Source organism: Kogia breviceps, chromosome 6 (assembly GCF_026419965.1).
Source record: "Kogia breviceps isolate mKogBre1 chromosome 6, mKogBre1 haplotype 1, whole genome shotgun sequence".
Lineage (NCBI taxonomy): Eukaryota > Metazoa > Chordata > Mammalia > Artiodactyla > Physeteridae > Kogia > Kogia breviceps.
The window spans coordinates 130434997-130462777 of record NC_081315.1 but is presented as its reverse complement, the minus strand read 5'-3'; the positions used below and the strand labels follow the sequence as shown (position 1 = coordinate 130462777).

At 35.7% G+C, this 27781-nt stretch overlaps 1 protein-coding gene across 2 annotated transcripts in view; it reads left to right on the top strand.

The window, feature by feature from the left end:
- The window catches only part of ANKRD50 (ankyrin repeat domain containing 50), a 44179-nt gene extending 40745 nt beyond the window's left edge, over window positions 1–3434 (top strand). For both annotated transcript variants that reach the window (XM_059066302.2, XM_067036637.1), the window contains exon 5: window positions 323–3434. The gene's annotated coding sequence lies outside the window, so the exon portion shown is untranslated. The remainder of the gene's footprint in view (window positions 1–322) is intronic.
- The last annotated feature ends 24347 nt before the right edge of the window (window positions 3435–27781 follow it).

The following is a 27781-nucleotide window of genomic DNA, read 5'->3' as shown; positions in this document are numbered from 1 at the left end:
TCTAAAGTAGTTAATACATTCTCCAATGTGATTTATTTTTAAAATATTTAGTTTTGATGGTACAGCCCTCCAACTCATTCTATCTTTTGTAAAGGTTAAGTGTAGATATATATTATACAGTAAAACATATCAATTAAGGTAAACACTTTGTGGACTCTTTAAAGGTGATTTATACGTTAAATAATGAATCTCTAAAAGGTCTACTTTTGTGCTTTACATAATAAATATATGTATATATTCTTTTGTATGGTTTTAAAATGAGATGTAGTTAGATAATAAGTATAATATAGAAATTAATTTTTTTTTTTAACTTTTGCATTAGTTTCCTATTCTGTGAAACAGAAGACATTGTGATTGGAGTGATTCTTCAGCTACTGGATGAAAACATAAAATGCCTGTTGATTTGCTGAAAAAAAAAAAAAAGTGAAGAATGTGATATCTGCAGTACAGTTACCTTAAATACTGTAATGTGCCTAAATAGTAAGGCTGCCTTCTCAGTGTAACCCTCTGTATTTAAAAAATTTCATTTTGTGTGCTTTGTATTCACTACCCAAGAGTAAGCACTTTTTTTTTTTTTAATGCAGATACATACTGCAGTTCCCTGATAAAAGCTGAAAAAGATTTTGAGTAAAGTATTTTAAGTTAAGATTTGATAAATGTGCATGTGCCATGATCAAATATATATGAAAAGGCAGTGTTCTTTGTATTTATTTTTTTCTTTCTGTGGCAAACAAAACTTAAGCATACTGTTTCAGTTGTATTTGCCTTGTTGTAGTGTATGGCTTGTTTCCTGTATCCTTAAAAATGTCACTCAATAAAGTAAATCATGCAACTATTTTACGTTCACTACACCTTCAGCACTGGTTAAAAATGTGTTTCTATTTAATGCCACATCGAGGTGAAAAAATAGTGTCATGAAAGATTTTTTTAAATGTCTAGTATTTTAGGGATCTGCTCTAAGTAGTTTATATTTGGATTTCCCAGTAGAATCCTCCTAATCTTTGGCTAAAGGTGTCACAAAAAGGAAAAAAAGCAAAAGAAAACACAAAAGAAAGAAAAGAACCCACACACGGACTTTAGGCAGAATAAAGTTCTGCTTCACTCACTGGGATGCAGTTTCACCTTCCACGCACTTGTCATTCCACATCCAAGAAGACAGATGATCGTTCCTGAGGCATGAAAATTCTCAGGGACAGAGCCAGGCCTCGGGGGCATGTGTGTAGAGGGAGATGCACCTGTCTATGTGAGGGTAGATTTTTGATCCCTGAACAATTCATTGACTACCCTTCTCTCTTCAATCCAGTTAAAAAAAATATCTACCACTGTAAATTGTGATGCTAGCTTCTCTCTCAGCTGTTTCTATTTTGTAAATCACTGCATGACCAAAATAGCCCCCACTCAAAATCAATCGGATCAATTTTGGTGATTAGTTGGATGCATATTCTTGATGAATATAATACGTGTTTTCCTTCACTGATGACACCACTGACCTATCGGCCATAGTACAGGTGTATTTTTTTTTTTTTTTTTACTGCTATTTGATAAATGGTAGTGATGGATTTGCACTTTTCTGTCCACAAACTCTTTCCTGTTTTTCTCTTTGGACAATCGCTTCCAGAATGATGGATGCCAGGGTTAAGGGTGAAGTCTGTAACCAAGGAAAACAAAGTTGACCGCTCAAATGGGCATGTGACCCAGAGCTTTAGCCTCCTGGGTGGACTCCAAACCAGTTGAGCTAGCTTAGTGGGTTGTGTGCATGTCTGGAAAGATTTAAATTTATTGTTTAGAAACCAAGGTTGTAGGTTTGATCTTTGAAAAAGCCCTGGGATCTTACAAAACCCAGAAATTCTGTTCTTTCTATGTGCATAAGGAGGAATAAGGGAAGAGAATTTGGAGATTCAGCACAAAACCATTGTTACTACTGGAAAAATTCTTTAGAAAATGTCTTAGTAACTGAAGTCAGTAATGTCATCTTCATATATGAAGGACATATACATGATACATTGTTCACAGAAATAGAAATGTATAATTGGTTGTGATAAATGTTTCACTTGATCTTCCTATAAGGCTTTTATTTTTGCTTCTATTTTTTAAAGTCAGCAAAACTCATGCATTTATGTCACCAGTAAGTCATAATCAAGAATAGGAGATAAGTTGATAAGTTCAATTAATATTAAGGTGACATGGCAATATTGATAACTCGAATGTGAATGTTTCAAGTATTGAATTTTTGTCCCTATGGGACATTTATTAAATACGCTTAATAGGACTCTTGCAAAGTAGCCTTAAAAGTGTTAATGATTCTGTTAATAAATATGAACACATCCTATTATAACCAACTTTACTTATATCTCAAATACAGTACATTTACATAATTTTAGAAGATGAAGCTCCAGTTTCTTATTAGGTGTATTTTTCTTTAGAAAGAGAACCCTGAAAGCTGCCAGTTTTTCTAGTAAACCTTGAATTATTGGAATTGTATTTATTTAATGTTATTGTTTTTACAGAAATGCACCTTGTGGCCAAAGGGCAAAGATATGACTCATTACATAAGGGATTTATGTTTTCTGAAGAGCTAAATGTTTTCATATCCATACTATATACACTTGAAACAGCTGGTAGGAAGAGAACTTGTTGGAAAAATATGATTTTCAAAAGAAAATATTCCTCTGGATGTTTTTACATTAATTAAGCTTTGGAATAGGACAGCAGTGGCTTTCAGTTAGAATAAAGATGAAAAGGGGGCTGAAGATGCCCTGCTTTGCTTATTTGTTTCTGTGGGGATTTATTTAATACTGTGACCGACAATAGCTTCTGCTTCATTAAGAGAGTAAAAATAGTCCCACAAATATAAAACTCCTAAATAGCTATTTTTTAAATAAAAATTTAAATTTTGTAAATCACCTGATGCCACAACACAACCATGATGCCATGTGCTTATAAGTTTTATACCATTCCATTTGTGCTTCCCTAAGAGTCATGAGTTGATAATAAAGGAAGTCATAAAAAATTACAGCAATGAAAAAATCTCCATGTTTGTAGGAAAGGTTTTGGAAGGAAGATTGACCAGAACTCAGTATGTCCTGCAAAGTACAGCCAGTTATGTCCTGCACCCGCATCCCCATGCCTACTGGGATCCTCACCAATAACAGTTCACTGATTAAAAAAACAGGAGTAAGTACTTTTCCAATGTTGTTTGCCTATGCAAATGTTTGTTTTACTTTAATGTCCTCCATTTACACTTCTCAGCAAATGTAGTTTCAGACAAATGCTTTTTCTTTTTTCATTTTTCCCTTGGTTTGGGGTATGTAAATAGCCTAAAATGTACATTGAATTTCACATTGTAAAAGTTTTATTTTATTCCTTGTATTATATTAAGCAAAAATCCCTATGTATATGAAAGTGCATAATAAATATATTTGCTTTACAGAGGATATCTTGTTTTAATTTTATCCTTGAACCAATAGAACATCCATGAACATGCCTGCAGTAAAAACAACTGCTAGTTGTTTTAAGTTAACTTCTTTTAAGTACATACTGAGCAAATGAATTTTGGAAACATTTCACAAAGAAAGAAATGAGATATAAAACCTTTCAAAAAGAAAGAAAACAAAAAAAGAAAAACAAAAAGATCTAGCCTTAGTATCTTCCTAAAGTTTCTATAAGGACTTAATGTTCTCCCCCCACCCCAAAAAACGTACTGTATCTCACCATGTCAGGTTTTCTGCCTCTGAAATTGCAGTAATCCAATAAATTGTGTGCGTGTGTGTGTGCTCCTTGATCCTCAGAATATCATGGGCATCTTAAATTTGATATTTTGGGGGTTTATTGAGAACAATGGTCATTCATTTTCTAAATAATTTTCTATGTATTCTTCACTCAGTAAACTTAAGTCACTTCTTCAAGACCTTCTGCTTCTTCCACCAGAACACAGTATTGTGTGTGTGTGTGTGTGTGTGTGTGTGTGTGTGTGTGTGTGTGTGTGTGTGTGTACTCCACAGAGGTTTCTAAAAGGGCCAACAAGGCATGTTCTGTTAGGTAATTTTACAATTACAGGGTTCTATAGTCATTACCTCACATTTATAAAATTGTTGGAATAATAAGTCTTACTCTAAAAATTTTTAATAATTTTTTTTAACACAAATGGGTGATGTACATAGAGGAATTTTAAAACAGACTGGTTGACTAAATAAACTTACATGGAATTTTCTAGCTGGTGGTCCAAGGAAATACATTGGGAACTTGGCAATGACTAATGTTTTCACTCCTTTGCCCTAACAGTTGGAGGGAATCCAACTAATCGTAGTGAGATACATATCAAAGGCATAGATTCCCAAATTTCTGGGAAATTTTTATTCATCATGCAAATATATGCACTAATCTCATCTTTAAGATAGGGTCTCTGCTTGCTTGTCTTGCTAATACAGTAAAATTAGAATTATCCAATATTAAAATGGAGTCATTTGAAATTTACTGCATATTTAGATTTCTACTCTTAAATACACACTGTCGTTACCACACTGGCAAAATTTAGCTACATTCTAATGACCATATTCTTAGAAGAATATATTTTTAATGTTTAGAAAAAACCCCGTGTACATCTAGCTTTCTACTTATTCTTGTTCTAAATTGATACAAAGGTATGTCCCAAAAGAATTGATGCTGCAATTTTAATGAGTGTCTGTTACTCCTATTTTGTTTGTAAACTTAGGTTGAAATATAACATACACAGGAAGAAACACAAATCCTAAGTTCCTGTCCTATACATTTTTATAAAGTGAACATACCTGTTTAACTGTCGCCCTGATCAAGTAGGCTGTAATCATACTCTCAGAAACCTCCCTTGCCACTTCCTAGAAATTACCCCCAACAAAGAAAACCACTATTCTGCCTTTCTTCATGATAGATTAGTATTGACTATTTATTTAAGCTTCATAGAAATGGAATCAAACAATATGTCATTTTTGTGCTATTTTCTTTCCCTTAATGTTATGTTTCTAAAATTTATCCACACTATGTGTAACAGTGGTGTACCCCTTTTTGTTGCTATAGTATTGTTTGTCTTTTAAAACTGTTGTATAATATTGCATTGTGTGAATTTACAATACTTTCAAAAATCCATTTTATTACTAATGGGTATTTGGATTGTTTCGGTTTTGGGCTCTTGGAAATTCTGCAGGCAGCTACATTTTTGTGCATATTTTTGGTGTCCATATGTATACAGTTCTTTTTCATGATGAGTGAAATTACTGCATCTTATGGTATGTGTATGATTAGCTTTAATAATGTCAAACAATTTTCCCAAGTGATTGTATCAATTTCTACACATGTCAGCCATATACAATAGTCCCTTATTGCTCTATATCCTTGTCAATACTTGTATTGTTTAATTTTCTTCTTTTTTCTTTTCTCTTTTTTTAGTCATTCTGTTTGATTATATTCTAGTATTGCATTTGAGGTTTGAATTTGCATTTCCCAGATGACTAAAGAAATTAGACATTTTACGTATGATTTTTGTCTATTCATATATGCTGACTTGTGAAGAAATTTGCCCTTTTTCTCCCTTGGGTTTCTTGGTTCGTAGAAATTCTTTTATGTTTTGGATATAAATCCTTGTTATAATATATACAATGCAGATATCTTCTCTGATTCTGTGCTTTACCCTTTCACTCTCATAATGGCGTGTTTTAATAGAGGTTCTTATTTAATATTTTTTAGAAGTTATGCTTTTTTGTGTCCCATTGTATAAATATTTGCCTGGCTCAAGGTCATGATCATAGTCTCCTATGTTTTCTTCTAATAGGTTTTTGTTTTACCTTGATGAATTATCAAATTAATCCAGCATTTTCTATTTCTCATCGTATTTTAGTATCATTTTGTCATAAATCATGTATTCTTATATGGGTGGATCTTTTTTGTCCATCCTTGAGCCAATATCAGACACATTTAATTACTGTGGCTTTAGAAGTTTTAACATCTAGTAGTGTGAATCCTCCCACTCTTCTTCAGGATTGCCGTGGCTCTTAGCATTGTTTTGCGTCTCCATAGAACTCTAAAAATCAGCTTCTCAGTTGTCATTTCAAAAAGAAACTTGCCAAGAGATTTTGACTGAGATTGCATTGAATCTGCAGATCAATTTGGAGCTGGGTGAATTGATCTGTTTATACATTTAGTCTTCCAGTCAATGAACTTGTGTATCTTTCATTATTTTCAGTAATGTCTCTTAGTTTTCTGTGTAGAGGTATGTGCATCTATTAGATGTATTCCTAGATAATTTGTTGCTCATTGATGCTGTTGTAAATGGTATTTTTATCTCATTTTCTATTTGTTATATATAGAAATCGTTTCAGTATATTGATCATGTATTCATAAGTCTTGCTGAATTTTTTAATGTGAGGTATAACTTACATACAATAAAATTCATCCTTTTTAAGGATAGTTTGATGAGTTTTGACAAATGTGTACAATATCAACACCACCACAATTGAGATATAGAATATTTCCATCACTTCATAAAGTTCCTTTGTACATGCCCTTTGGAAATCAATTCTCTCTTCTCACCCCCAGCCTCTGACAACCACTGGTCTGATTTCTTAATAGTTTTGCCTTTTTAGAAATATCTTATTTGCATTTAGATATTTGTGTCAACATATGATTTCATTTGTCTTGGGTAAATATCTAGGAGTGGGATTGCTGAGTTGCAAGGTACGTATACCTTCACATTTATAAGAAATCAATGAAACCCTTTACAAGGTGGCTCTACCATTTTGCATTCTCACCAGTGGATGAGATTTCCAGTGTCTCCACATTTTCACCCACACTTGGAATTGTCAGTCTTTTTAATTGAAATTGTCATTGAGATGACTGTAGCCTCACATGCGGTTGTAAGAAATAATAGATACCCTATGTACCGTTTCTTGAATTTCCTCACATGGTAGCATCTGGGGAAACTACAGAACAATATCACAGGCAAGATATTATCATTGATAAGATCCATCAATCTTATTCCAATTTCCATTTTACATGTTCTCGTGTGTGCGTGCACGGACGCACACGTGCGCACATTTAGTTCCATTCAGTTTTACCGTTTGTGTATGTTCCTATATCCAACAAAACAGTCAAAATACAAAACAGTTCCGTGCCTACAAGGATCCCTCGTGTTGCTTTTGTAACTACACTCACCTGCTTCCTATCCAGCCCCTCCATCCTTAATTCCTGGCAACCACTAATCTAGTCTCCATTTTCATAAGTTTATTATTTCAAAATTGTAAAATAAATAGAATCATAGCGTATGTAATGTTTTTGACTTGGCTTTTCTCACTCAGCAGAGTTCCCTTGAGGTTTATCTAAGTTGCGTGTGTTTTTACTGCTGAATATTTCATGGTGTGTACATGCCACAGTTTATTTGATTATTCACCCATTGATGGGCATGTGGACTGTTTCCAGTTTTGAGCTGTTATGAATAAAGCTGCTATCAATATCTGTGTATAGATTTTTTTGTGAATATAAGGTTTCATTTCTCTAGAATAAATGCCCAGACTTCAATTGCTGAGTCACATGGTAATTGCATGTTTAATTTTATAAGAAACAGCCACACTTTTCCAGATAACTATATCATTTTACATTTTTTTTTTTTTTTTTTGCGGTATGCGGGCCTCTCACTGCTGTGGCCTCTCCCACTGCGGAGCACAGGCTCCGGACGCGCAGGCCTACTGGCCATGGCTCACGGGCCCAGCCGCTCCGCGGCACGTGGGATCCTCCCGGACCAGGGCACGAACCCGCGTCCCCTGCATCGGCAGGCAGACTCTCAACCGCTGCGCCACCAGGGAAGCCCTATCATTTTACATTTTTATCAGCAATGTGCGAGTGCTCCAATTTCCTCACATCCTTGCCAGAATTTGTTGTCACTGTTTTTTATTTCAGCCATTCCGATAAATATATTGTAGTAGCTCATGTTTCAATTAGAATTTCTCTAATGACTAATGATGTGGAACATCTCTTCATGTGTCTATTTGCCATCTATATATTCTGTTCAGTGAAATGTTTGTGTTGTTTGCCTATTTTCCAATTGGATTTTTTGGGGTTTTTTTAATGTAGAGTTTTTTATTTGTTCTAGATACGAATCCTTTGTCAGATACATGGTTTGCAATATTTTCTCACAGTCAGTAGCTTGTCTTCATTTTTTTCATATACTCTTTTACAGAGCAAAAGTTTTAAATTTTGGTGCACTCCAATTTATCAATTTTTTAAACTTATGGATTGTGCTTTTTCTGTCAAATCTAAGAACTCTTTTCTTAGCCCTAGACCCCGAAGACTTTTGTCCTTTTTTTTCTAAATGTTTTACAGTTTTTACATTTTATGTTTAGGTTGAGGTTGAGTTCATTTTTCTTTTTGGCTATGAAAGTCCAATTACTTCAGCAACTTTTGTTGAAAAGTTTATTCTTCCTTCACTGATTTGCTTTGGCACCTTTGTCAAAAATCAGTTCAGCATCTTTGTGTGGGTCTATTTCTGGGTTCTCTATACTGTTCTTTTGATCTGTGTGTCTCTTACTCTGCCAATACTGCTCTATCTTGATTGCAGTAGATATATAGTAAGCCTTAATATAAAGTATGATTCCTCTCATATTACTTTTTTCTGATTTTCTAGGGCCTGTGCCTCTCAGTAGAAATTTTAGCTAGTCTAGAGCTAAGTAAATGTATTTAGATCTTTGATTTCTTTCATCAGCTTTTGTAATTTTTCATTTACAGATCCTGTAAATGTTTTGTTAAGTATATATCTAAGTAATTCATGTTCTTTGAAGTAATTATAGATTGAGCTTTTAATTTCAGTTTACACATGTTCTTTGTTAGTGCACTAATTTTTATGGGTAATCTTGCAGAATTCACTCGTTTTTATTTAAGTGAATTTAACAAGGTCAGTACACAAACACAAAAATATTATTTATACTAGCAACAAACAATTGGAAAAAGAAATTTTAAAAATACTATTTACAAAAGCATCAGAAAAAAATTGAAATACTTAGGGAAAAATTTAACAAAATATGTGCAACAAATATACACTGAAAACTACAAAACATTGCTGAGAGAAATAGAGTGATATATTGTCTTCATGAATCAGAGAACTCAATATTCATAAGAAGTGCATTCTCCCCAAATTATCTATAGATTCAGTGAAATAACAATCAAGGTCCCAGCAGGGTGTTTGTGTGGATATTAACAAAATGATTTGAAAATTTACATGGAAATGCAAAGGACCTAGGGTAGTCAAAATATCATTGAAAAAGAAAAAAATTGGATTTACTGTAAAAGTAATCAAGATAGTATGGTATTGGCATAATGATTCTATTCCAATAAGGTGGAACATAGTCATACCCATGTTTTACATATTCCTTATGGCTGCTCTCATACTATGAAAATATAGTTAAATAGTTGCAACAGAGATTGTATGTAGGACCCATTAAGCCAAAATTACTATCTTTCCATTTACAGAAAAAAAATTTGCATTATTTATTTGAGATCTTCTTTCCAATATAATAATTTAATGCTACAAAATTTCCTCTAAGCGCTGCTTTAACCACATTCTACAAATGGCATATTGTTTTTCTTTTGCATTCAGTCAAAAGTATCTTCTGATTACCCTGTGATGTCTCTTTTTGACCCAAGTGTATTTAGATATGTATTGTTTGCTTTCTAAATATTTAGGTATACTTTCAGATTTTTCTAGAAAGATACATTTTGATTATTCATTCTTGGCTATTCCATTGGCATTAGAGAACATACTTTTTATGACTTCAATCTTTTTACATTTGTTGAGTTTGTTCCATGGCTCAGAATACACCTATCTTAGTAATGTTTCATGTATGTACAGTTGAAAAAAAACACTTATACTGTTGTTGGATGAAATGTTATATATATGCCAATTATGTCAAGTTGGTTAAGTATTGTTCAGCTCTTACGTTTTCTTGCTTACTTGTTCTATTGATGAGTGAACAAGGAGTACTAAAATCTTTAATTATAATTGCAGATTTGTCTTTCTCCTTTCAGATATTTCAGATTTTGTTTATGAATTTAGAACCATTGTGCCCTTTTGATGAATTGACCCCTTTATCCTTATTCAATGTACCACTTTATCCTTGGCAAAATCCCTTATTCTGAAGTCTCTTTTGTCTGATATTAATGCAGCCATTACAGCTTCCTTCAAAGTCTTTTTTCCTGTATATTCTTCCATCCTTTTACTTTCTGCTTTTCTTCATTGGAGTATAATTGCTTTACAATGTTGTGTTAGTTTCTGCTGTACAATGAAGTGAATCAGCTATATTTATACACATATCCCCTCCCTCTTGGATCTCCCCCACCATCCCACCCATCTAGGTCATCACAGAGCACCAAGCTGAGCTCGCTGTGCTATACAGCAGGTTCCCACTAGCTATTTATTTTATACATGGTAGTGTATATATGTCAATCCTAATCTCCTTTACTTTTAACCTATTTATTTCTTTATATTTGAAGTGGGTTTCTTTTTTTTTTTTTTTTGTGGTACACAGGCCTCTCACTGTTGTGGCCTCTCCCGTTGCAGAGCACAAGCTCCAGATGCACAGGCTCAGCGGCCATGGCTCACAGGCCTAGCCACTCCACGGCATGTGGGATCTTCCCGGACCGGGGCAGGAACCCGTGTCCCCTGCATCGGCAGGCGGACTCTCAACCACTGCGCCACCAGGGAAACCCAAGTGGGTTTCTTATACATGGTATGTAGTTGGTCCTTGCTTCTTTTTATCCAATTAAAAATCTGTCTTCGGATTGGAATATTTGATCATTTCCATTTAATATAGCTAATATGACTGAGTTTGTCTATTGTCTTGCTACTTGTTTTATGTTTGTCTCCTTTGTTATTTGTTCCTTTATTCTCTGTTTTCCTGTCTTATTTTGGAGTATCATTTTACAGTTCCATGTTATTCCAACTATTAGCTATTATTTATAGTTCTTAATTTTGTTTTTAATGATTGCTCTAGGGTCTACTATATACATCATTAACTTATCACTGTGTTCCTTCAGATAAGATTACACTTTACATATAGTTTAACAACTTTATAATAATATGTTTCCATTTTCTCTTTCCCACACTTTGTGTTATTTTTATCATATATTTTATATCTACACATGACTTAACCCCCACAATGTATTCTTACTATTTTTACTCTAGACATCCAGCTATTTTTAAAGATTAAAAAAACCCAAAACTTTATATTTACCCATTTTTTACCATTTCTAGCACTCTTCAGTTCTTTTATTTTTTTTCACATCTTTATTGGAGTATAAATGCTTCACAATGTTGTGTTAGTGTCTGCTGTGCAACAAAGTGAAGCAGCTATACATATACATATATCCCCATATCCCCCCCCCCTTGACCTTCCCTCTCACGCTCCCTATCCCATCCCTCTAGGTGGTCACAAAGCATCGAGTTGATCTCCTTGTATTATGCGGCTGCTTCCCACCAACCATCCATTTTACATTTGGTACTGTATATCTGTCAATGCTACTCTCGCACCTCATCCCAGCTTCCCCTTCCCCCACATGCCCTCAAGTCCGTTCTCTATGTCTGCGTCTTTATTCCTGCCCTGCTACTAGGTTCATCGGTAGCGATTTAAAAACTTCCATATATATGCGTTAATATATGGTATTTGTTTTTCTCTTTCTGACTTACTTCACTCTGTATGACAGACTCTAGGTCCATCCACCTCACTACAAATAACTCAATTTCGATTCTTTTTATGGCTGAGTAATATTCCATTGTATATATGTGCCACATCTCCTTTATCCATTCATCTGTTGATGGACATTTAGGTTGCTTCCATGTGCTGGTTATTGTAAATAGTGCTGAAATGAATACTGTGGTACATGTATCTTTTTGAATTATGGTTTTCTCAGGGTATATGTTCACTAGTGGGATTGCTGTGTCACATGATATTTCTATTTTTAGTTTTCTAAGGAACCTCCATACAGTTCTCCATAGTGGCTGTATCAATTTACAATCCCACCAACAGTGCAGGAGGGTTCCCTTTTCTCCACACCCTCCCCAACATGTATTGTTTGTAGATTTTTTTAATGATAGCCATTCTGACCTGTGTGATGTGATAGCTCGTCATGGTTTTTGATTTGCATTTCTCTAATGATTAGTGATGTTGAGCATCTTTTCATGTATTTGTTGGTCATCTGTATGTCTTCTTTGGAGAAATGTCTATTTAGGTCTTCTGCCCATTTTTGGATTGGGTTGTTTGTTTTTGTGATATTGAGCTGCATGTGGTGCTTGTATATTTTGGAGATACATCCTTTGTGTGTTGCTTCATTTGCAAATATTTTCTCCCGTTCTAAGGGTTGTCTTTTCCACTCGTTTATGGTTTCTTTTGCTGTGCAAAAGCTTTGAAGTTTCATTAGGTCCCATTTGTTTATTTTTGGTTTTATTTCCCTTACTCTACGAGGTGGGTCAAAAAGGACGTTACTGTGATTTATGTCATAGAGTGTTCTGCCTATGTTTTCCTCTAAGAGTTTTGTAGTGTGTAACCTTACATTTAGGTCTTTAATCCATTTTGAGTTTATTTTTGTGTATGGTGTTAGAGTGTGTTCTAATTTCATTCTTTTACATGTAGCTGTCTAGTTTTCCCAGCACCACTTATTGAAGAGGCTGTCTTTTCTCCATTGTATATTCTTGACTCATTTATCAAAGATAAGGTGACCATATGTGCATGGGTCTATCTCTGGGCTTTCTATCCTGTTCCATTGTTCTATATTTCTGTTTGTGTGCCAGTACCATACTGTCTTGATTACTGTAGCTCTGTAGTGTAGTCTGAAGTCAGGGAGCCTGATTCATCCAGCTCCGTTTTTCTTTCTTAAATTGCTTTGGCTATTTGGGGTCTTTTGTGTTTCCATACAAATTGTGAAATTTCTTGTTCTAGCTCTGTGAAAAATGCCATTGGTAATTTGATAGGGATTGCATTGCACCTGTAGATTGCTTTGTGTAGTATAGTCATTTTCACAATATTCATTCTTCCAATCCAGGAGCATGGTATATCTCTCCATCTGTTTATGTTATCTTTGATTTCTTTCATCAATATTTTATTGTTTTCTGAGTACAAGTCTTTTACCTCCCTAGGTAGGTTTATTCCTAGGTATTTTATTCTTTTTGTTGCAATGGTAAAGTGTCCATAATTTCTCTCTGATCTTTCATTGTTAGTGTATAGGAATGCAAGAGATTTCTGTGCATTAATTTTGTATCCTGCAACCTTACCAAATTCATTAATTCATTCTAGTAGTTTTCTGGTGGCATCTTTAGAATTTTCTATGTATAGTATCATGTTATCAGCAAACAGTGACAGTTGTACTTCTTCTTTTCCAATTTGTATTCCTTTTATTTCGTTTTCTTCTCTGATTGCCATGGCTAGGACTTCCAAAACGATGTTGAATAATAGTGGCGAGAGTGGACATCCTTGTCTTGTTCCAGATCTTAGAGGAAATGCTTTCAGTTTTTTACCATTAGAATAATGTATGCTGTGGGTTTGTCGTATGTGGCTTTTAATTTGTTGAGGTAGGTTCCCTCTATGCCCAGTTTCTGGAGAGTTTTTATCATAAATTGGTGAATTTTATCAAAGGCTTTTTCTTCATCTATTGAGATGATCATATGGCTTTTATTCTTCGATTTGTTAATATGGTGTATCACATTGTTTTGTGTATATTGAAGAATCTGTGCATCCCTGGGATAAATCCCACTTGATCATGGTATATGATCCTTTTAATATGTTGCTGGATTCTGTTTGCTAGTATTTTGTTGAGGATTTTTGTGTCTATGTTCATCAGTGATATTGGTCTATAATTTTCTTTTTTTGTCTGTGTCTGGTTTTGGTATCAGGGTGATGGTGGCCTTGTAGAATGAGTTTGGGAGTGTTCCTTCCTCTGCAGTTTTTTGGAAGAGTTTGAGAAGGGCAGGTGTTAACTCTTCTTTAAATGTTTGATAGAATTCACCTGTGAATCCATCTGGTCCAGGACTTTTATTTGTTGGAAGATTTTTTTTTTTTGCGGTAAGCGGGCCTCTCACTGTTGTGGCCTCTCCTGTTGTGGAGCACAGGCTCCAGATAAGCAGGATCAGCGGCCATGGCTCACGGGCCCAGCCGCTCTGTAGCATGCAGGATCCTCCTGGAGTGGGGCATGAACCTGCGTCCCCTGCATCGGCAGGCGGACTCCCAACCACTGCGCCACCAGGGAAGCCTGGAAGATTTTTAATTACAGTTTCAATTTCATTAGCTGTGATTGGTCTGTTTATATTTTCTAATTATTCCTGGTTCAATCTGGGAAAGTTGTACCTTTCCAACAATTTGTCCATTTCTTCCAGCTTGTTCATTTTACTGGCATAGAGTAGCTTGTAATAGTCTCTTAGGATGCTTTGTATTTCTGTGGTGTCAGTTGTAATCTCTCCTTTTTCATTTCTAATTTTATTGATTTGGGTCCTCTCCCTTTTTATTTTTTTTTATTTTTATTTTTTGTGGTACACGGGCCTCTCACCACTGTGGCCTCTCCCGTTGCAGAGCACAGGCTCCGGACGCGCAGGCTCAGCGGCCATGGCCCATGGGCCCAGACGCTCCACAGCATGTGGGATCCTCCCGGACCGGGGCACGAACCCACGTCCCCTGCATCTGCAGGTGGACTTCAACCACTGAGCCACCAGGGAAGCCCGAGTCCTCTCCCTTTTTTTCTTGATAAGTCTGGCTAAAGGTTTATCAATTTTGTTTATCTTCTCAAAGAACCAACTTTTAGTTTTATTGATCTTTGCTATTGTTTTCTTTGTTTCTATTTCATTTATTTCTGCTCTGATCTTTATGATTTCTTTCCTTCTACTAACTTTAGGTTTTCTTTGTTCTTTTTCTAGTTGCTTTAGGTGTAAGGTTAGATTGTTTATTTGAGATTTTTCTTGTTTCTTGAGGTGAGCTTGAATTGCTATGAACTTCCCTCTTAGAACTGCTTTTGCTCTGTCCCATAGGTTGTCCCATGATGTCCCCAGGATCATCATGGTTTTGTTGTCATTTGTTTCTAGGTATTTTTTAATTTCTTGTTTGATTTCTTCAGTGATCTCTTGGTTATTTAGCAGTGCACTGTTTAGCCTCCATGTATTTGTGTTTTTTAAGAAGAAGAGAAAAAGAAAGTGCCTGAGAAAATATTTGAAGAGATTATAGTTGAAAACTTCCCTATCATGAGAAAGGAAAGAGTCAATCAAGTCCAGGAAGTGCAGAGAGACCCATACAGGATAAACCCAAAGAGAAACACACTGAGACACATATTAATCAAACTATCAAAAATTAAATACAAAGAAAAATATTAAAAGCAGCAAGGGAAAAGCAGCAATTTCTTTGTTTTTAGATCCAATTTCCTGTCTATTATCATCTCTCTTCTGATCAAGAAGTCCTTTAACAATTCTTATAGTCCATGTCTTCTGGCAATGATTTCTTTCACCTTTTGTTTGTTTGAAAAATTATTATTTCACTTTTATTTAATTTTTGAAAGATATTTTTTCTGAGTATATACATCTGTGTGTTGGTATTTTTTTTTCCCTTAGTACTTTAAAGATGTTGCTCCATTGTCCTCTGGCTTCCAAAGTTTCTAGTGAGGCAACCACTGTCATTCTTTGTTTTTATTTAATTCCTCCCCTGACTACCCTGCCCACTGCTCCCCCCCTGACAACTTCTGGCTGCCTTTAAGGTTATCTTTTTATGTATTATTTTTAGTATTTTAAGGAGAATGTCTCTAAATGTATTTTTCTTTCTTGTTACTCTGCTTGGAACTTTCTGACCTTTTTGCATATATATGGTTCATTTTCTTCATTACTTTTGGAAAAATCTTGACAAGACCATCTTTAAATTTGTTCTGTCCCCTTTTTCTCTTCTTTTGAGGCTTCAATTCTATATACATATTAGACTGTTTGATATTGTCCCAGAGTTGGGTCCTCTATTCTGTGGTTTTATTTTCACTAATTATTTTTATGTTTGTTTATAGTTTGGGTAATTTCTATTGAACCATCCTCAAGTTCATTAACTCTTTCTTATGCAGTATACAGTCTGCTGATAATCCTGTTGAAAGAATTTTTCATTTCTAATTATCATGGTTTTTATTTCAGGAGAATCTTATAGGTATTTATATATTAAAATATGAAATTTCAACTTGTAACTTGGCTTGAATATTTTATATTATCTATCCATTTAAGTTTCACAATAAAGGTAAGCATTAGTATCATCATTATTTTACATATGAGACATCCAAGGTTTGTACCGAGGTTTAAGTAATTTGCCCAAGAGCATACAGTAGATGAGTCAAAAAGCTAGGAGTGAACCCCAGCAGTCTAGCTTTAGTACCTATATGACTAATCACTGTGGCTATACTACCTTGCTGTAAATGAAAAGTAGCTCTATCTTTATGTATTATGAAATGCCCAAATACTAGGTCAAAGGATTCTCTAGACCTAAGGTTCTAACAATTACCAAAAATACTTGATAAATGCATCATTATAGCAAATGGAATATTGTATGTTAAGTTTTCTCGGTGTATTAGGCTAAAATTCTTAATAAATAATTCTTTAATAACCTGTTTGCTGCAACCTATTTAAAATTTCCTAAAGATTCCATTCAGTCATCTGATTATCTTTACTCAACACTCTGAACCTAATTTTAACCTCTATGAAAATACTCATATTTAAATCTGCTATTTAATAATGTACTATGTTAAAAACAATAACATAATTTGGGGGAGGAAATTTTAAAGAGTGTTTGTGGACTTATTCAAAATCCCATTTGTGGGCTTCCCTGGTGGCGCAGTGGTTGAGAGTCCGCCTGCCGATGCAGGGGACACGGGTTCCTGCCCTGGTCCGGGAAGATCCTACATGCTGTGGAGTGGCTAGGCCTGTGAGCCATGGCCGTTGAGCCTGTGCATCTGGAGCTTGTGCCCTGCAACAGGAGAGGCCACAACAGTGAGAGGCCCGCATACCACAAAAAAAAAAAAAAAAAAAAAGCCCATTAGTGATAATAGTGTTAGATATGTATCTAACATTAACATATTCTTAGGTTTTGACTATTATCACCACTCTGAATCTTGAACTATTTCTCTTTAAATGTAAAGATCAGCCATGGCCAGACATTATAAGAATTATCACATGGAAATGGCAGAGCAAGAAATTCCTTATAATAAGGTGGACCACTGAATGTGGATGTGGCTTTCTCCAAGGCCAATATTGTGAAAGGTGAGTGTGTGGCTCTGAGCAGCACTGAGAGTGCAAACACACAACTCCCTGAAATCATGTCAGTCATGCTTTTGTAGGAGGGAGGGGAGATGCTGGGAGTCATGTCTGTTCACATATTTGATTTGAGTACTTCCAGAACTGCTTATTTACTGATTTGGTAATAAATCTAAGTGGAAACAATGGTAAACAGATGACTCATCATTCTTGTCAGTCTTTTAACCACACCTAGCCTTTGTGATCTAGCCTAGTTCAATAGTTTAGGAATTGGAGCATAGTGGGTATTTGCACATTACTTTGAATCTGAACATTTTCTCTTAAGAATTTGAGGATGAATTTTATATTAGACACATACAGCACCATTATTACATATGACATTAATTTTATGTATCAACTGGGCTAGGCTATAGTGCCCAGATGTTTGGTCAAACACCAGTTTCGATGTTACTGTGAAGATATTTTTAAAATGTGATTAACATTTAAATCAGTGGACTTTGAGTAAAGCAGATTGCCCTTCCTAATGTGGATGGGCCTCATTCAATCAGTTGAAGACTTTAAGAGAAAAAGACTGAGGTCCTCTGAGAAAGAAGAATTTCTGCCTCCAGATGCCTCTGGCCTCAAGATGAAACATCAGTCTTTCCTGTTCTCTACCCTGCTGGCCTGATTTGCAGAATTCAAACTTGCCAGTCCCACCATCATATAAGTCAATTTATTAAAATATCTCTGTATCTCTCTGTCTCTGTCTTTCTCTTACTATTCTGTTTCTCTAAAGTATCCTGACTAATACAGTAAAATTTTGAAAAAAATTGAATTCAAGAACATGATAAAGGAGATAAATTCACCATAATAATTAAGAGAATTTCTCATACTAATATTACATTTTTATCAGAATTTCCAAGATAACTTGAATTTTGTAATTTTCTTTACTTTGATTAACTATATAAGAAGAAAAACCACAAGTTAGTTATATGTGCATGAATGTTCAACTCAATACGTGGAGTTCAGAAAATAATATATAGTGTGCACAAAACATGCATTCAACATGAGGGTATATCCACATAGGTACAATAACGATAGATCAAACTCATACACCCACTCACACAAATCATTAACACTCAAGGAGATTCAAATCATTTTGAGAAACTGGCTGGTTTGTTCCAAGTAAGAGGAAAACTCAATTTCCTTTAGGGAAAACTTCTAATATGATACTACTACTTAGCAATGGTGTCAAACTTTTAAGGGATGTATAATAGAACGGTATGCTATCATTGCCAAAGAAATAACCATTTTCAAGATATTTTTCAATAGACTTTCAAGACTTTCCCATTGAAGTTTTTTTTTTTTTTTTTCCACATTCCTGTAACTGTGAGGTAGATGGGTTTTCAACAAGAAGCGTGTGTTGTCACTAGTGTGGCTCCTCTTTGTGCTTCTCTGTGATTCTTTTTTTTTTTTTTTTTTTTTTTTTTTCGGTACGCGGGCCTCTCACTGCCGTGGCCTCTCCCGTTGCGGAGCACAGGCTCCGGACACGCAGGCTCAGCGGCCATGGCTCACGGGCCCAGCCGCTCCGCGGCACGTGGGATCTTCCCGGGGCACGACCCTGTGTCCCCTGCACTGGCAGGCGGACTCTCAACCACTGCGCCACCAGGGAAGCCCCTCTGTGATTCTTAGTGGGGACAAGAACCAATGTATCCATGTGTGTTTTTAATATCTACATGTAAACCTCTTGTGTCTGAAAAAATGTTTTTTGTGTAGGTAGATGTTAAAATAAACCATGTGATTTTATGAGATTTGATGTTGATTTAATAACATCATTAGCAGATTTCAGTAGGTAAAGAAACAATGAACACTCTTATATACCTGCAAAAAAATTAAATTTGATATTTTAACTGGGATTAATTCTCATAGGGAAAGGCAATTTATGAATTTCTAAATACCTGCTAAAAAAACTCTATGCATATTCTAAAAACACTGTAAATTCACTATATCCAAACCTAAAACCATCAACCTCCCCACCCAACCACTAGTCCCCTTCTTAACTGCTCTGTGAATAAGTAGAGTTTACCATTTTAAAGAAAATGAAATTGGATATTATAGATGATGCTGTATGGGTGTGGCTTATGCCGGAAAGAGGACAGTGTAGTTCTCTCAGAGAGTCCTTACTTGTAGGAAAGGCTTTGGTCCTTTCTCAAGAAATTAGCCAAGGGATGTATTGTTACATGCTTGAAGTTAAAATAAAATGTTTTGTGACTAAAAATTTTTAATAATTAACCAAATACGTTGATTAGAAAACCAAATATCCATCCTGGTTGAATTAATAAAAGGGCTTCTATTTTATAATTCATTCTTCCAGGCACATAGGTTTAAAAGCCCTGCATTTTGTTTCCAATTTGCATGAATAGGTCTAAGACAGATTTTTATGTTATACTAGGCTTAGAAATTTCTGCATGCTAGTCTTTTCTCTTGAACAATCATAATACGCATTATCATATTAAAGTCTCTGAGAGGTCCTTCAAGAAAAAATAATTTAACTTCACATGGTGTTTTTTCAAAAAATTTTGGTGATGGAGTGCCTAGCTCTGCACTTAAAAAAAAAAAAAAAAAAAAAGCCTGTTAAAACATGGGTTAGCATATACATCCCTGAGTCATCTTACGTCTCTTCACTGCTCACACCCAAGTAGTCGTTACCTATGGGCACTAACTCCACTGCATTTCTGACATTCCCAGTCTGTCCCCTGCCTGTTTCCACTGTCTTTGTTTAGGGCCTCACCTACCCTCCTAGGACCCTCTCTGAAACCAGTGCTCTTCTCCTCCGTGCTGTGCCTTCTCAAACCTTGCAAACTGATGGACCATTCATTCTCTTACAGCATGACTTGAGCCAGCCTGCCCTGCAGTCTGTCTCCTTGGCACTCTGTCCTTCATGTGGCCACCAGTTATCTTTTCAGAACCTCACACTGATTATGGTACACTCCTGCCTCTAAACCTTCAAAAGCTCTTATTTCTCAGAATGGCAGAGTTACTGCATGGTACCAGAAGCCCTTAACAGACTCTATCTTTCCAGTTGCTGCTTCTTCCATTTCTTCTATCACTCTACCCCCAGGGACATGCACCAAACCCTCTGGTCTCCAGCTCCACAGAAATACTTGCTACCGCTAGAACCCTCCGTTCCCCTTCACAGCTATATTTCTCTCCTTACGCTGATCTTTGTCCCCATCTCCCAGCCAGGAAGCACTTCTTTTTCATTACTGTTTTATTTTGTTTTTTGCTTTTTATTGTTCTTTTTCTTCATTATGCTAAACAAATTGTCTTCTTTTCTCCCACTGTAATCTTCTTGATAGGACTTGAGTCTTACTCATCTTTGTATCTTTTAGATTGTCTTGTACATAGTAAGCATTCAATTACTATTCTTTTTATTGTAGTTTCTTTTCATTCAGAAACAGCTGCATGGTATTGAGAAACATTTCAATCCTGCTATTTTAGGCCACTTGTTAAAACACACTCTTGGCTTAACCAAGTTCAAAGAGGGATCAAACTCAGTACAAAATAGTATGCATTTTCTTATTGCAGCTTTCCCATCTGTTTGTATTGTAATCACTCAGTTTGCATTGAATATAACAGAAGAACAAGCCAATTATTCGTCACTTACTAGTCTGAACATATGTGATTGACCGCTTGATTGCTTTTAGCTGATAACCTGACCTGACCTCTTTGTATTGGAGACTATTAAGTTGAATTCAGTTAATTATTTTAAGAACAACTTAATAGCTGTCACTAAAGTCAAGAAAACATACATGTGGCTTTTAATTATTCAGCAAGCATGGAAACCCAGCAGTTTTCATGTATTCAAAAGAATAAGTGTGGACATTTGATTGAGATTTGAACTTAGCTCTTGCTAACCTCAGAATCCAGATACCTTTCATCAAGCAAAATTGCCTCCTTCTCCTAGGAATCCTTTCTCCATATTTTAGTGGTTCCTTGTGAAATTTGGATATGAGATTATATTTTTAACAGAAGAAAAATTTTAAAAATTCTATTTGGTACTATATCAATTTAGTATTGTTAAACTTTTGAACTGAGATTAATTTTCACCTGATATTTGTTATGTAAAATATTAAAAAAAAAAAAGTGTGGGTTGTCAGCCCCATTCCGTGTCGCCAACACATCACTTCTCTGGCTAACCACCCCTTTCTCTGAGAATCCACCATAAGTTTTGTGTTTTTTTTGTTTTTTTGCGGTACGCGGGCCTCTCACTGCTGTGGCCTCTCTTGTTGTGGAGCACGGGCTCCGGACACGTAGGCCCAGCGGCCATGGCTCACGAGCCCAGCCGGTCCGCGGCATGTGGGATCTTCCCGGACCGGGGCACGAACCCGTGTCCCCTGCATCGGCAGGTGGACTCTCAAACACTGTGCCACCAGGGACGCCCCACCATAAGTTCTTTTGGTGCAATAATATAGGCATTCGATCTGAGAACTGGTAATAAGTCATTTGATGTAAATTTCAATAGAATCTACAATGGAAATAGTTGAATCAGTGGGGAATATACCCCATTAAAAATGAAATAAAATTGGTGAAATAAAAGAAGAAAATGTGTATCAAGATGGAAAGTAAAAGAAAATGTGTCAACTTAAGCCAAAGGAAATGTATCTGGGGGAAATCAGAAACTAAAAAAATTCATGAGAAATGTGAAGAACCTGGCCTGGACATAGGCAGAGTTCAAGTTATCCCTAGATTCTAGAAAAAGGATGTTCAGAAATAGCAGGAAATATATGTTTAGGGAGCCACTGCAGGGATGAATAAATGCCAATTGTTTTCATTGTCTTTGTTACTCTGTTTAAGTTCCAGTGAGGTTAGCCTGGGTCATACCCCCCATCTCTTAAGAGGGAGAAGACGGACATCTAATTATATTCTTGAAGATAGTATCCAGTAGGAAATACAGAATTCTCAAGAGGGAATCAGGGTGTTATTAGGAAAGGGAAATAAGTGCTAGGAAACCCCAACTAGGAAATGCCAGTTATACTGCTTAAGTAAACTGAGATGTATCAAGAACTGTGAAAGCTCTGTGATTTTACTCTACTTGCAAGCTCACGAGTCACAAGCTTGCCACAGTTTCATAGATGCCAGCAGAAGACACAAGACTTCTGGATCAGAGACAAAAGACTTTATCACACATACCACAGCAGGTAGCATGAGCTTCATGTTTGCTTTGGTTCTCCCTGTCCCTAAGCTCTACAGGGATGATAGGGAGGCAGGTCCAGAAAGATGCTACATGCACAGTGGTTGTACATCAAATCTAAGGAACTCAGAGCCTGGGAAACCCTTATTCTTATAAAGGGGCTGCTAGCAAACTTGCCCAATCCTTAGCCTGGAGAGAGCCATTGTCTTTATTATTTTGGACAGCAAAGAAATCTGCCCTCTGAACTGGAAGGCGATAGTCTATCTCCAAGGCTGTTTGCCAAACAAACATCTTTAAAAAGCTAGTGCAGAACAAAATATGTCACAAGACAAGCAGAAACATGAGAGATCTAGGGAGAATTGTCTACCAGCAAGGTCAGAGGATGAGCTGACAGAGGCAAAGGAACATTGATAGATGAACGTCTGATTCAAATCAAAGATGGAAGGAAAGCCAATGTCAAAGACATTAAAACTCAAGTTCAAAAGGACTAGAGGATAAAGATTAAGGACAAAGAGCTGCAAGATTTGGGTTTTGTAGATTCAGAGAGACCAAGGTGGTGGTGATGGTGCAGGTGTTGGTTGAGCCCTCAAGCCCCGATTGTCACTTGTTTGATCAGACAGGCTTAGAACACCAAGAACACTGTGGACATTTTGTCAATTTGTGCCTCCATCTGTTTGGTAGAACTTGAGGAATTATATAAATGTATTTATGAAGAAGATACAGGAACATGTTGAAATCAGGCAGAGCTCAGTTTCGGATTCAACCAAGAGATCAGCTCTACACCACTGCCAAATGACAGAGCTCTTATCCGTGATGCTGCACTGAATGAACTGTTCTTTGGTTAATTCCCAGAGTAGTACCTGGGCCCTGCATAATTTCCTAAGAAGGAAGAAGACTGTGGCCATTGTGCTTTGAAATATTTTCCCCATGGAGCCTAACTATGTATGATATATATATCTTCTCTGTCCAAGATTACAGGTACCTCTTGGGAGGAAAAAAAGCCATTCTCTGTCAGTACAGATCCCAGCCCTTCCCACAGGGCAGTGATGAGAGTGAAAGTGTGGGCCTTGAACTAAGAGTGACACCCTAGAACCTTAATGGGAGAAGATGGGCAAGTGTGGGCAACATCTCTCATTATCCTATTATCTCTCTTGTAATGTTCCTCTTAGGAGTATTTGAGGAAACAGTTCTTGGTTTCTGTTTTAAAAATATGTCAATGGCTTAAAGGGTAAAAATTAGTATTAAAGAAAAAACAGTCTGACGGTAAACTTTTTTTTAACTGAAGCATACAGTAATATAGATTGAAAAGTCAGGATTTAAAGCAGTTAGTCCCATAAAGGTAGATACTTCTACCCAAACAATTTAAAATTGTTCTACCTAAACAATTTAAAACATATTTTAAGGGAAAAAAAATTCTCAGTCAATTTTGAAAATTAAGCAATGAAAAGCTAACGAGAATATAAAATAAAACTTATATTAAGCAAGAAATGTGTAATCACTTATAAAGTCATATAGAAGCTTTCTCCAAAGCATTTCCTCCTTTTTTGGTAGTGACCCTATTCAGATCTTGAGTAATGAATTACTCACAGTACTTTGTAATATATCAAAGAGAATTTTGACCTCATTGTACTAAAGCTGCTATTTAGTATATATTTCAGTCAAATACATTCTTCATTTGAGAATGAAGATTTGAAGGTGATCCAGAATTTCTAATGGATAAAAAACAATTTTTAAATAAGAATAACTATTCCTCTAAGTTTTGAAAATGCATGTATGGATTGGTTTAAAAACCCTCACATTTTTTCAATTAATTGGTTGTTAGTTGGGAACATTATTTATCTCTGAAATGAATGTTGTTATAACACTGCTTAAATCAATATTTTTAATGTAAAATTTACCATGGATCAAAGAATTTCCAAACCCAGTTGGCCATCAGAATCACTTTAGCAACTTCCCAATATTTTCTGAAAATCAGTTGTGCTTGTGAAGCACTGCCTTGGGTCATCTAGTTCAACTTATGACTTTAACAGAATGACTCAGAAAACTTAGTCTCAATCATATGACAGATCTTCTTAAGCCAAGCTGAATGATTTCTCATCCCCACCCCAATGTCTAAGATTCTTTGTTCCACTTTTCACTTTGATTATTCTGACATTCTTCGTTCCCCACAAGGGAATCCAGAGTGAACTTGGATTATTTCAAAGGACAGTGGATCATATTTCCTTTTTCAACCTGTCACACTATGAACAGAAATGCTTCTGTTTCCCTGTCAGAGATCAGTATAGAAAACAGCAGTGTATAACACAGTGGTCTACAATTTTTTAATCCAATTTTTCAAGTGAAGAGAGATAACCATACTATATGAAAATACAACCATGACACATATGAAATACATTATGAACCTTGAATGTGCATAGACTAAACAGTATTATTGAGTTTCCTACTATCTGTAATCATATCTAAATACCTAAGAGGTCTAAGTTTCTGTATGAAGAAATTAATCTAATAATTAGAGCAAGGATTTGCTCAAATGCAAACAAACTTTTTATTTTGCTTGCAAAAATGGTTCAGAATTCCTGTGTATTCTTTACCTGATTCTCCCAATGGTAACATATTACATAAACACAGTACACTTATTAAAACCAGGAAATTGACATTGAAACAATTATAAAAAGCTATAGAATTTATTTGTATTTCACAAGTTTTTCATGCACTTTCTTCATTTTCTTAATAGTTTTATGAAATTTTATCATGCACATAGATTCATATAACTACCACCACAATCAGGACACAGAACTGTTCCACCATCCCCCCAAAACTGTCACCTACTCTCCCTTTATAACCACACTTTTCCCACAAACCAAGCCCCTAGTTGCTACAATGACAAATTCATAAATAAGTTTGATTTAAAAACCCAATGTCACTGAATTACATATATATATTCATTCATGAAATTGTCTAGCTTTGTGTTGAAAAGCCAGTGATTACTTCTCGTACAAACATGAAATGCAAAGCAGCAATTTCCCTTTCTCTTCTGAATATTTTGCAAAAGTTACAAGATGAACACTAACAAAATCTGCATGCTTCATTTGCAGTGAAATTAGAAGTCAGATAATTCAGACTCCATTAAAAGGGTCAGGTCTGCCATGAGCAGGTAAGAGTGCCTCCAGATTTCTTGCAATGAAAAGAAGCAAATATTGTTTCAGGGAAAGTGGATAGCAAGATGGGCCAATGACAGCAGATCCCAGATAATCTAAAAAAAAAAAAAAAGGCAGCAAAAAAGCACTTTCTTATGGTAGGGGATCCACCTGAGGTAACCAACCTATATCTGCTGCACACCTGGAGAGCTAATGTTTAATATTACTCAAATAAATTTGGAAACTTGGATAACATGAATCATTTCCTTAGAAAATATAATTTACCATGAATGACCCTGGAAAGAGTCTTAAAAATCTAAGCATCTTATTTCCATAGAAGATATATAGATCTCTTGGGAAAAAAGGAAGCAAGAGTAGATGGTTCACAGGGAAACTCTACCTGATATTGATCAGAAAATTCTAATGTTTTTAAAACTGTTCTAAAATGCTGTTAAAAAAAAAAACAAACTTCCTAATATTTTGTATGAAGCTTCATATTACATGGTTCCAGTACATATAACATCAGTTATTACAGTTTAGTTAAATAACACCAGTTCCTCAACAGCAGGGTTCAAATTTCGGTCACCATGATATATTAACTATGAATAATTGTATAAAGTAAAAAACTTCACTACTAGCTCTTTAGTCCACAAATCATTATGTACATAACAGATATGCATTATGACCAGTGATCATCATGTCACCTTTTCAAAGTCTGTTGGTGACTTGTTGATTGGTCACTGAGTATATGTTACTTCATGAACAGACAGCAAAACATATATTTGTGTTGCTTTCTTATCTCCCAGTGATAAACCCATGCAACATTTTTCAAAAATGGATTATTGAAAGAAGAAATTGGCCAACAAAGATTAAAGTGTGACAAAGACATGGAAATTGATGATGCTGGAGTGAAAGTGGATGAAATTAGAAGATTTGAAAATGGCAACAGCAAAGCAAAGACAGGATGAGATCTAGAGCTGCATGATGTTATGATACAAACCATGTTGAAAAAGTTTGATGAATATAAGAACTAAGCTAAAGTTGCATTAACATCTTTTAGTTTAAAATTTACTAAGCACATGGGGCTTCCCTGGTGGCGCAGTGGTTGCGAGTCCGCCTGCCGATGCAGGGGACGCGGGTTCGCGCCCCGGTCCAGGAAGATCCCACGTGCCGCGGAGCGGCTGGGCCTGTGAGCCATGGCCGCTGAGCCTGCGCGTCCGGAGCCTGTGCTCCGCAACGGGAGAGGCCACGGCAGTGAGAGGCCCGTGTACCGCAAAAAAAAAAAAAAAAAAAAAAAAAAAAAAAAAATTTACTAAGCACAGAAAGCCACTATGATTGAAACATAGAATTTGCTTCTACTCTTAAGTGGAGACTGTAATAAAAACATCCCAACCAGTTTAGCTAGGATTCAAGCTAAAACATTAAAGTTAGTTGCTGCATTGAAAGAAAACGGGGACCATGAGGAGACCGAAAAGAGCTTTCACTGCCAGTAAAGGCTGGTTTTTGTTGTCTCAGAATATAGTGTAAATTGACTTACGTGAAGTTATCGGTAAAAACTGTTAACACAAATATGTATGCTGCTGTGAAATCTGCACCCAGATTCCAAGGATTATGAAGATCACTGTGCAGGGTTTCAGTATGCATGGTCATTTTTACAGTTTCACACTATAGTGCAAAGTGAGGACTGCCAGTGTAAACTGATACCAAATCATGGCAAAGCTTGCACAAAAAGAAAATAACAGACCAATAGACTGATCTCACTTATGATTTCTGATGCAAAAAATCTTAAGTAAATATCAGCAACCAGAAGCCCATACCACATTAAAAAATATTTTATTATAACCAGTGGGGTTATTCCAGGAATTCAAGCAAGATTTGATATCTAGAAAGCTATTAATATAGCAGTTCTTTTAATTACATACCTAAAGAGAAAAACATATATTTCATGGTGGCTGAAAAGACATATGACAAATGACAACAATAGTTCTTGATAAAAACACTATAGAAATAGAATAAAATTTTTTTCTTAGTATAAAAGTCAGCTTTATGCTTAATAAAGAAATATGAGTTACCTTCCCACTAAAGTCAGAATAAATCAAGAAAATTCACTATCACCACCATTATTAATATTGTTCTGACATTAGTAGCCAACACAAATAGAAAAAGAAAAAAAAAGTTGAGTTTGTAAAGAAGGTAAAATCACTG